We start from the raw sequence: 11,730 nt of genomic DNA, 5'->3' as shown, positions 1-11,730 counted from the left end.
TGAACTCAAATACTGCCATCAATTGAAGATCAAACTAGCAATGGACAGGAGTGTGTTCTCTTTCACCTTTTTTTTCCTCCCATGGGGGAGTAGTTGAATTTACTGTTTTGATAAAACTACCATAACTCTTACTCTTCTATATCCACCAGCCACATATTTATGGTACTGTGAATTATGTCACCAAACATTGTGTCAGTAAGGCCAGAGTTATGGGGACATCATCACGCATCACCACAGATGTATCAGCGTGATGAAAGATTACCACACACGGCTTTGCTGTATGGCTCTGCCACTTGGATTAACTGTCAGAAGGGCTTCCAGTTCAGAGCAGAGAGAACAGGAAGATATTTCTGCTTATTGCTGTTCGTACTACAGTAGACTCAGACATCAGTCATTGCTGCCATATTTCCCTTCTCAGCCTCCCAGAGACAGCAACAGGTCCTCGATCACAATAAATGCCTATAGCAGGGTGTTTTCACAATGGCTCATTTGAAAAGTCAACTGCCTTCTGTTTCTTGTCTGCCCAAACGGGCCATTTAAATGAAAGCAAGTCACGCAGAATAGCATTGTTTCTGTTTAAGTCACTGTCAAAATGTAAGACATTAGGAGTCCAAAGAGAAATATATTCTTTTATTGCAGGGATTTCAATAACAGCATTTCTGATACATTGAGATCCCAGAAGCGGGGGAACTCTCCATAGATCCTCTCTGATGTCAGTGCTTTTGACATCCAGAATAGCATAACAATGACAACTATCTATTTACATTGTATCTCATGGCATAGCCTGTTCTGGTACCTTCAGTAAAATCAACTATTGTAGCCTTTCTAAAAGGGTATTGTCAGTAATGTATAAAATAAAGATAATTTAATTTGTGGAAACTACCCATGAGGGACACCCAAAGCCATTTCAGGGTCCCAAGCACAATTTGATCTTCCCTCACCCTTTTATAAACATAACTGAATTGTTGCCACACAGTGCTCTTAAAAACAAGTGATACTTGTTTTCATACAGGATATCTGTGTTGTGCCTTGATCAGCTGTTATAGTGGGAAGGGGGGGGTACATGAAACACAGTCCCCCACTTGGACCCAAATTTGGGACTTAGTGATTACACCTGCCTTTGTTATTCTTGTAGAGGTTTCTGATTGAGTCAAGGTGAGTACTAATAAATGGCATGGATGTTTTGTGTATTTTTTCCCCCGCAGTATAAAGGTGTATGCAAAACCCCAAATCTGCAATATTTCACCCTCTTTAAATTTTTAAATGCTGAAATTGAAAATGTGCATTAAAAAGGGGTTACGTAACCTCGGTCTTGATCTCCCTTGTAGTTGTCTTGCTCTTTAAGACTAGTCAGGTAGTTGGTTCCTTAAATGGTTCAATAACAATTGCATTCTTTCTAGAAATGCCTGTATGGAACACTGAAGACACCACTCATTTACTTAAGACCATATCTACTAACTTGGCTGTATGCTGGTGGTGCTTAGTGTTGTCACCTGACCATACTGAACATTTGTCTAATTGCGGTTGGTACTGAAGAGTCCTGTTGTTTGGCGATTTGTTACCACAAAGAACTCAATGCTCATTTCAAGGCAGCCGGCAGATATTGTGCCTGCAGGCTGTTTTATAAATGAGTCTACAGTACACTTGTGGATTTCCCAAGCGTGATTGTGCAGTTCATTTTAACATTTTAACAATGTATTTTTAAGTGTCCAAAAGAGTCAGTAAAGTTAGCTAATACTAAAAATCATTGTCATTTGAGTAAAGATTTTCTACAGTATGCTCTAAACGTAATGGCATGAATATTAGGGCTGTAACATTATGGAAAATAAAACCAAAATCGAGACACTCAGCTCCACAATCCTGTGTCGCGGTGGGAGAAGGCAGAATCGCGACACACCCCTTCCAACTCCAGAGTTATCCTTCTTGTCCAGATCCAGTGCTACCACATCTTTAAATTACTAGTAGTCTTTTTGGTGCCTTATTCCTGTTTTGTCTGGTAAATTTAGCTAACAGTACAGACGGCTAAAAGGGAAAGAGGGGGCACCGGTAATGCTAATGGAGATGTAGCTAATCTTACAAGTAGCCGCTGTCTGACAAGTGTCTGGGTCTGTTTCCCGACGGTTCAGTAAACTGGCGTTAGCGTCCTTAGCACCGAAATTAAATGCTGACCGGGCTGGCTGCTAGCTGGCTGGGGGTTGACTGTGGATGAGTCCCCGGGCCGGGGCTGTAATGATAGTGAATGGTTGCTAGCTGGCTGGGGGTTGACTTTGGATGTGTCCCCGGGCCGGGGCTGTAATGATAGTGAATGGTTGCTAGCTGGCTGGGGGCTGACTGTAGAATGGATGTATCCGTGGACTGGGGCTGTTGTCAGCTCTCATCCCGACTGAAGCCTTACAGCGCCAGGAGACTGAGCCAGAAGACAGCTAAATAGCTAAATTACCATTACAAATGAAAAAAAAAAAAATCAAGGTTTGTATCAAATAGTGGGTCAAAAATCGTGAACCAAACCAAAAGTTTGGTGTATTGTTACAGCCCTAATGAATATACTCAAGCCGTAGGTGCAGAAGACGACACACCATATGAACTGCCCACAATGTCCTGAATCTCCCTCTAAGCTGTTTGACATACTGATGATCTGCAGCTACACGGCAGACAGAATGACCAGACAGCCAAAGGATCACCACCCCCGTGAATCATTTCAGCCTTTCTCCTAGCTTTTGCTCCTAACTCCCTCCATCCCGTCAATCAGAGCTTTGTGACAGAACACTTATCTCACAAGGAGATTATATGTCATCAAAGGATGGAGGAACTTGCAAATCCCACTTTCCTCTCACTGCTCCTGTTGAGGGCTGGAGGAGTAGCCCATCTCCTCCTCGGTGATTAAAGTGGGAGATTGAGTGTGTTTGCGCAGCACACAAAGAGGATCATTACAATGCACTAGCATGTTGTTGGAAATAGCCTTGGCCAGGAGCTGTAATCCAGACTGTGCTTAATGAGGGGCCACCCAGCCTCTTCATGGGCCCAAGGAGTCAGTGAGATCTGGAGGGGAGATGGAGAAACCGCTCTCTCACCCAACATATCAATCTTCACAGGGATTGGAAAATTATAATAATAGAGCTTGCCGCTGATATTTCAGCCTCTCTGTCCGCATAATGCCTTTGCTTTAATGAGATTCATGTCAGATGATTGTTCAAGGGAGAAAATGAGAAAGTAGTGATAGTGTTACAGGAGTCTGCTAGCAACTGATAAACAAAAACAATGCAGGACAATTCCTGACAAGATGTTATGGTGATTAAGAGACTATAGAAGAGACAATTGGAACCATTGCTCCTGTGTCAAGCACTAACTATAGGGTGGCTTATTTATCTATGTTGAAGAATATGTCTGTAAAAGTAAACTTTTATTTTAAAAGTTCACTTTTCTTTCAAAAGAACTCATGAAATGAGCCAATCCCAATTTACTGCAATGCCTAAGACTAATGGCATCACTTCTACAAACCAAATTCCTTCAATCTAACAACAGTGGTGGTGTCAGTAATGCTAAAGCTGGGAACAAATAGCAGCTGAAAGTGTAAGAGAAAGTCACAATCCTAAGCAAAAAGCCATTTTTCCCTAAGAGCTTCTTTTAAAAAAAATTGTACAGTGCATGTTTTTATGTACCTTGGGTAGGAAGTGTGTTGTCAATCCAACTGCCATGGCCCTGAATTTGTAAAAACTTTAAAATCTACCAAAATTTAGCTGACCTGTTGCTACTGCTTCCTTATTCTTATGGCATGTTAACCTTACTTTGATAAGTACAACCCAACTCACTGGCCAAGCCCATTGGGCATTTGCCCACAGCCAATACTCAGCATGCCACAAATCATTAGCTCAAGATATTGATAAGCCAATTTTAAGTAAATAGGGAATAAAGGCATCTATATGGGCTTTGTCTCTCTAAAACAAGAATCATTGCATTAATTGTATTACTGTATTAGGTAAGTAGTGGCAATCTTTTGTAGCTTAACTTTGCTGAAAATGACGGAAACAGTATTGTAGTTGTATGATTTTAACAAGTTATACTAAGGTGGTGAGGCCACATTGCTTATTTCTTGGTAACTGTAATTTGCACATTACATAGGCCAACCTTAATTAAAGTACTCAAACCTAGTATCCTAATTTGATTTGTTTATATATTACTTAGGTGTTAGGCCCCCAAGTGAAATGACTTATTTGAGGTCACATATACAACACTGCACTGTTATCAATTGTCATTCAAATAGTGATTTTGCAGGATAATAAGCAAAATAATATTGTCAGAAAACAAAACAGGTCTCATTTGAAGATACTCCACGTACAAGTGAGTCCCAAGCCTCCACTGTTATATGAGACTGTCCTTGGAACAATAGCCTGATACATAATTGAGAGAAAATTAGTTTTTTTTTTTTTCTTCCTTGTTTTCTCGCTACATCTCCCGACACAAGGGCCTGCATACATATCTCTCAATCCTCGTTTTTGGGGGGTCTTTTCAATTAATTTACTTAATGTTTTCATCCCCTGGCTTTTATCTAGTCAAAGGAACTGCCTCCTTGTTGCCGGGAGACCAGTTGTATTATCACAGTCATTCATCCTTGCCGCGCTCTCCTGGGTCAGTGTGTGACTAGAGTACTGTGCACCAAGCTTGTTGTGCAGTGACATACAGCTTGTCCTTTTCAAGTCCCAAATTAGCCAAACAATGGCTTGCAACAACAAATAGTTTTAACAACCAAACAGGAAAAAGTCAGTGTGAAAGACATTTTCAGCTTAGTTCCAAAGAGATATATAAAAAAAGGTATATACACAGTAATGGCATATTCTAACATCAGGAAATCATTGTCGTTTTCATTTTGAAACAAGAGTACCATGAATAACCTAACCATCAATTAGGAAGTGGGCAGTGTTTGCTTGCCTCCACTCTACATTTTACAGGGCTGGAATTTGTGGGGAAGTTTTTTTTTTTTCCCCCTTTTTCTTTTTTTGGCATGAACAAAATAAAATCACACATAAATCTAAGCCTTCCAATCTCCCTGTTCACTCTAAGCCAACCCATTTTCATGCAATGGTAGATACGTTAAATACATTAAAGAAAATTACTTCCAACATGTGTATCCTCTCCTATTAAACAAGAAAGATGAAGATCATAAGGGCAGAAACACGCCGGACCCGTGTATCTCCTCTGCAGATGTGCATGCATTATTCAAATCTACAGTATAGGTACATATTTTTTCCATTTGTGACTTTATGCTTTGACGCAACTATCCTCTTACTGCCTTTGCACAGTGCTGATGAAATGGTGGAAGCTACATGATCGAACAGTCGATTTCTAAGTGTGTTTAGTGATTGTCTTTTTAATTTGACATGTACATTCTGTGAAGTAGTGCGACATGGAAATCTGTCTGTAAAAATCAAAACAACAAAAAGATAATAAACACTGTGCAAACCTTGGCATTCCCATTGGTTTCTGGTGTTGTTTCCTCTGGGTCCTGCTGTGGTTTATAGGAGGAGGGATTGACTATAGGTCATGCTGACAATCAGTCATCAACAATCTTCTGTGTGTGCAGTTGGCATATCCACAAAGAGCGATGTGTCAAATTCTGAGAGACACTCACCAGGCCAGTAAACATGGTGTAATTATGCCACTGCAAACATGCAAGCTCATGCCAACAGCTGCGAGCGGCATGTAGGGGTCTTAAGACACACAGCTCTGAGGACATATGGTCTCCTTGTTGACACACACTATGACATTAGGTGCACATTCCACATAGTATTCCTTTTACATTAGTAATGGGCTACGAATGTATCTCAAGTAATTTGACAGTACTGTTAAAAATACTCCTATAGGGCATAACTAAAGGCATGTCTTATTCTTCTCATAGAGTCCGACAGTTTATTTTCCTGACTGACTCCATTAAAATCATAATTTATCTCATAGTATTTGAGGTTACCTGTGTTTTCTCTATATGCAACTAAATTTTTTAAAATCAGATTTTATGTTTGTTTTGAACATCACCATCATCCTTTATGGTAATTTGGACATTAATAACAAAAACATTATCTAGTAAATCGGTAGTAAGTGGAGGTGGCAAAGCGTTGCCAGGGTTACCAAAGCAATGTTTTTTTTAGTTTAAATGAGCACACCGGTGAATAGAGGGGTCGGCATGTTGGCTACCATCTTTTCTGAAGCTGTTGTGTTATTTACACCAAAATGTTCACCAATATGATCCCTGACGCTTTGACTTTTAGTCAGTCAAAGCTTTCTACCTGTTTATAAAAGGCACACCTGTGCAATATCATGTAATGCAATACAACAGCACTGCAATCTGAAGCTTATTACTGTAGCTCTATCAATTGGATGGGCCATAGTTATTAGTTAGTCTTCTTTTGAACTGCATTATATTCAAAGTTTGTTTCTAATGTTTTGCCCATTGCATTTAAATACTTACACATGACTGAATATGAGCAACACAGCTCATTATAATTATATAAATTATAATTGTTTCTTACTTGATCCAGACGCAGAGGACTGTGTCTAGATTTCAGCTAAACTATGATTTATTTAAAACAGGATTATTCAACAGCATCTTACTGATAATTCCCAGCTCATGCTAAATTAATGACTTTACCAATGCTTGTGGGAAGCAGCGTAATGTGAAGTTGTCTTTGTTGACATTATAAATATGAGAAGGTTACAATATTTGTTGCCAAACACAGTAAAGCTCAAAATTGCTGTAATACAGAATAACATCCCATCAACCAGAAACTTCCTTCCGTATGATCTCTTTGGAGACCCATTTGACAGTACAACGGAGTGCTTTTCAGAAATTGACTGAAATTAGCTCTGTGCCACAGAACCATAAAAACACAGAGAGGGAGGGAGGGAGCGATGGAGTGGCTGGTGGCTGAATGCCAGGTGAAGCTCTCCTGAGATGGCCACGGGCACCGTGGCAGAGAGATCCAGCCAAAGAGCTTTGTTGTTATAAATCAGATTCACATCCCTATTTTTACTCATCTATAAATCTCATTGGGGCAAAAAGCATTGGAGCCACAGAGCCATGGAGGCTTCGCTTAGGCAGGAAATTAGTAGTTACTTCCCAGTGCTGCACTGGTTGAACATGCTCTAATGACCATTATTTATTTTATGCTGTCGTCCTGGTCCCTGATTCTAATCTGTAGCAGATCTGTCTAACAAAATGAGAGAATAGTTAGGGAAGGGAGAGAGAGAAAGAGAGAAAGAGAGAGATGGGAGACAATTACCATGCTTTGTTAATTGCACTTATTTGCACTTATCATGGTAATTACAGGCCCCTGTGAATATAAATACAACAATGGTGCTACTGAATGCCGGAGGTAAATTCCTTGGGTGCCGTTATGGTTAAAAGCTGGATTTGGCAGTATTTCATATACCAGGGGTTGTAATGCAATTATTCAAAGGCTTTAATCTTTGCTATACCTTGGATGTCATAGTGCAATGAATTCCAGCTCTGCAGCAGATGATCCATCAGAACACCATAAAGAAATCCATTTACATTATAAAGCAAAAGCTTCTCTCCCAGTTTATGAGAACAGTAGTAAACTAGTGATGTATTGTCAGCGTATAAGTGGTCAGTCATCTACACAGACTATTATTAGAAGTAATAAGAGCATAGCTCAAAGAATTTTAGACTGAAAAATCACAGGCAATAGTTAGCAGACTTTAAAATATTCAGACAGAGAGACATTGATCGAGGTCATATATCTCCTCAGCAAGATGTACTTGCCTTATGACACTAAGATATGTGTACTAATAGGGGCATTTTAAGTTAATGAAATGATATGGAGGATACTGGCTAATGAACCACACAGTTTATGGTAATGATTGGTACTTGTCCATAATTTAACCAACCCTTCCGCTTTGACAAGCATATAATTGATTGCCTGTGCTGAATCTAAGAGGTCCACTCTGTCTGAGTCAGAGTCTGTTTCCAGACATCATCTCAATTCTGAATTATTCAGTGGAACGTCTCTACATTACATAACATTGATTAGAGTTCATTATTTTTATTTTAACCTTTTTACAAGCATCTACTTCTACTATCTCTGGACATGGCCAAGCCTAATGATCTGTTTATCTATGTTATCAGTGCATGGAGAAAATCATCTCACTCACACCAGCAGCTGGCTTAATAAAAATGAATGATGTACAAACACTGGTAATTAATTGTGTGGCATATCCGCTTTCCAGATACTACCGCACCAGCTAACTCAGCAAAGGGCAACTATTGTATGCTGGTTGTCTGTATAATGAAAATGCCTTGTTGGATTTACACTGGATTAAAGAGTTGAAGCTCCATGAGCAAGGATTGTTTTGATCCAGCGCAAAAGGTCATTCAACTTAAGAATTAATACATTATAAAATAAAAACCTTTCCTATTGACCCACGTTTTACCACAGCGTCAATAGAGTAAACATAAATTAATCAAAACTGTTTTATAAAAGAGGCTGTTTTTTTGTATCCTTATAAACTATATAAAGCTTCCACTATGACTTATAAGTTAAGCAATATTGGATAGTTTATAGGGGCCAAAGCAAAGTGAATAAATTAAAAAAACTAAATACCAACTCTGTTGCTCTATAAGGCAGTGGCACCGGCAGCCCTAATCCCGTACACACCATGCATAAATTATTTTTTTAATGATTTTGTACAACAGGGAGTTCTGGATTAGCAGAGCCAGTCTATCATCTCCTATCTCTGGTCAATGTGCTTGCTGGTGTTTGGTGGAGCAGGTTGTTGTTGTTGTTGTTGTTACTGTGACTGTTGAGTGACAGCGCTGTTTTCTTTGAGACTTGTGACACATCTGTACGTTTTTTTTGGTCTCACATTGCCGGACCTTCCTCCACAGCACTGAAAAAGGTCAAGCTAGTCCACACAACATTTTTGGATAGGAGACAGACATGCTCTGGTTTATTGGTGTTTCTTTAAACTAATCACAATGATCTTGGGCAATGCCAAGCCCTCTGCAAAAAAAGTCTTGGAGGGATCTTGTTAGAGTACAATATTAGCACGTAGGGAGGCGAGCTCTGGAATTAAAATGGCTGTTGAGTGCGTAAAGAGAAAATGAAAAAATAAGAAAAATATAATTTGATTGTTGGTTCTAGCTCGAAAGGATGTTTCCCAAATTGACCAGAGTTTAGAAAGCCAACACAAAAAAAAAGCCTAAGTAAAAAAAAATTCTCTAAGGGATTACCTGCACTATGTTGAGACTCATATAGTGACCAGTAAATTCTAGCATCTGGTTGACCGGTGAAAGAGCAGTGTGCATCAAGATTGCTAGAAACAGTGGAGGGATTTAGCCATTAGCAAAATGTATTTTACAGTGTATTATACTATTTATTGGCCAGTTGCTGGGCAGCCAGCAGAGACTCTAGAAAGTTACTGGCTCCCAAACAAGAAACAGTAAACCCATAAACAGAAGTGGACCAACAGATCCCGTTGTTCTGGACGGAGATCAGTAAAGGAAAATAGAAGCACTTTTCCGGTGATGGCTAGGCGTTACTGCCCAGCCTCCAACCGAGCTTGACGATGTAGATGTGACGTGGGCAACGTGTCTGAAAGTTGTAAGTCTTCTGGTAGCTGTGCCAAGAGAAATCTTGACACAGTCATTCCCAATCAGCAGAGACGGAGAGCGTAGGTGTATGTTAGGAGATAACATGGACACAGGCTAATTACTACTAACTAATATGCTAGTTAACGTTAGTAATTAAGCCTAAACTGCTGATGTAAGTATTCTCCTGGTAATACGGTGATTTGTCGACTATGCGACGTTAAGTTGCATGGTTATGATGCAATCATTAGCCTATTTTTACAAAAACGTCTGCTACAGAGCCATAACGTGAGGTACAAGGTAATGAAGCCTTTTATACATTGTTGTGTTTCTTTAGAAATAAACAATGGACAAATAGTCTTTACACGCTTCAGCTGTAAAGTTATTCACTGTCAAAGTGGTGTCGAAATGAATGGCAGTCAATGGAATGTTAACCGCAGGTGATGGCTTCGTAGCAATAAAATGGCGCCATGGAAGCTACGCTAAGAGAGGTGAGGCTTACCCCCATAACATGATCTCAGATCACTTTGGATTTTAACAACTTTATTGTGTGCCTGTATAGTGACAATAACGGGAAAACAAAACAATAACACATCAAAGCTGACTGTGTATATTTGATAATCAATGTTAAACATGGCAGAAAGCTGCAGACTTATGAGAGGCGTGAGACAGCCTGTTGAATCGGCTTGTGTGAATGAGCCCTAGCAATAGAAATTGACGCAACTTTTAGTGATTCCTTGTCAGACATACTGTAGACCCCATGCAGTCAGACCTTGATGCATGGTGAGGAAAACAAAAATTAAAACAGTTGGGGTTTTTAAATCCCGTCTTCATCTTACTCTCAAATCAGGTATCCGTGCCAAAATGGATTTCCCCTCCAAAAATGAAGTAAATCAGAATTTTAGCCATCATCCTTTCTCCATCCACTGCTTGTGTCAGAATTATATGTCATGTTGCACTAAATTATTTCAGTGTACAGGTATATAGGCTATGTTAATTGTATTTCGTAAGAACACAGAGCTCTTGTGAAGGCTAATTTCAGTAGCAGTGAACAGTTCCGAGCAGATGTCTTTACCGCAAGTTGAAATATATATGACGCCCCTGGGTCTACCTGTTTGGTCAGCAACAGCCAGCTGTGTCAGGAAAAGTAGGCTGTTGAAACTGTCCTCGTTTTCACCAGAGTCTGCATAGTTTTGTTGACATCAGCATCTTATCGAGGCATTATGCAGATGTTGCTGAGGACTGGCGGGATAAAGCAGAAGCAACATCATCATTCTTCACTGAGCCACCCTCAAGTGGAGGAAACTGTGGACAAGTGTTTCCTCTTTTTGGTACGGAGAAAAATTAGAGATGAACATCTACGCTAAGAGAAGTGGTGAGGTTGACTCCGTTGCCATCGGTGACATAACAAAATGTATGTATGTATGGGATTGGTTGATAGACTACCCGTGAATATGAAATGGAATACTATCATCTACCAACAGATTGATACTATGATATTTCTTCTGGTTGACAATAACATTCTTTGACGGAATTAGATGTATTGATTGAAATTATACAGACATTGTATGTTCCATCAATAACACAAACCTTTGATTAAATGTCTATTTATTAAATTAAGTCTACGGGTGCATTGTCCACCCGTAGACTTAATCATTGGTACACTCTAATTTATAAGGCTATGCTTGGGTCTGCTTCCCCCAACCTTCAAACCTACATATAAAGAAAAGGTACAGGAAGAATTGTCTTCTTCTGATGACTCATACTGTTATCTGTCCCTCAAGTCCGGACTGAATTAGGAAAAGGGGCGTTAAGTACGCGGCCCCCTATGCTTGGAATCAGCTGCAAATTGTCCTGAATCTTCAGGAGATGGTTTCACTGGCTGCTTTAAAGTACTTTTAAATGACATGGAGGTGAAAACACTGGCTGTAGATGTTATGATTGATTATTCTGACGATCCTTGTTGTTATTCACTATTGTGAATTTAGATATTTTATGACCTTGTTACTCACTATTTATTAACAGCATAAAAGGGTTTTATGTTTTATGTTCATGATATATGTTATTTGTTATATGTCTGCAACCTTGTTTGTACTGCTGCTTATCTTGGCCAGGACACTCTTGGAAAAGAG

The 11,730-nt window shown here is 39.5% G+C and overlaps 1 long non-coding RNA gene across 1 annotated transcript in view; it reads right to left on the bottom strand.

Moving 5' to 3' along the window:
* Positions 1 to 2,553: 2,553 nt before the first annotated feature.
* The window catches only part of LOC116687754 (uncharacterized), a 21,786-nt gene continuing 12,609 nt past the window's right edge, over positions 2,554 to 11,730 (bottom strand). Inside the window, exon 3 of the long non-coding RNA XR_004331623.1 lies at positions 2,554 to 3,039. This is a non-coding gene — a long non-coding RNA (uncharacterized LOC116687754). The remainder of the gene's footprint in view (positions 3,040 to 11,730) is intronic.

This window comes from Etheostoma spectabile, chromosome 4, assembly GCF_008692095.1.
Source record: "Etheostoma spectabile isolate EspeVRDwgs_2016 chromosome 4, UIUC_Espe_1.0, whole genome shotgun sequence".
NCBI classification, from domain to species: Eukaryota; Metazoa; Chordata; class Actinopteri; order Perciformes; family Percidae; genus Etheostoma; species Etheostoma spectabile.
Note: the sequence above shows the minus strand (reverse complement) of the source record. Positions and strands in the feature narration are given on the sequence as shown.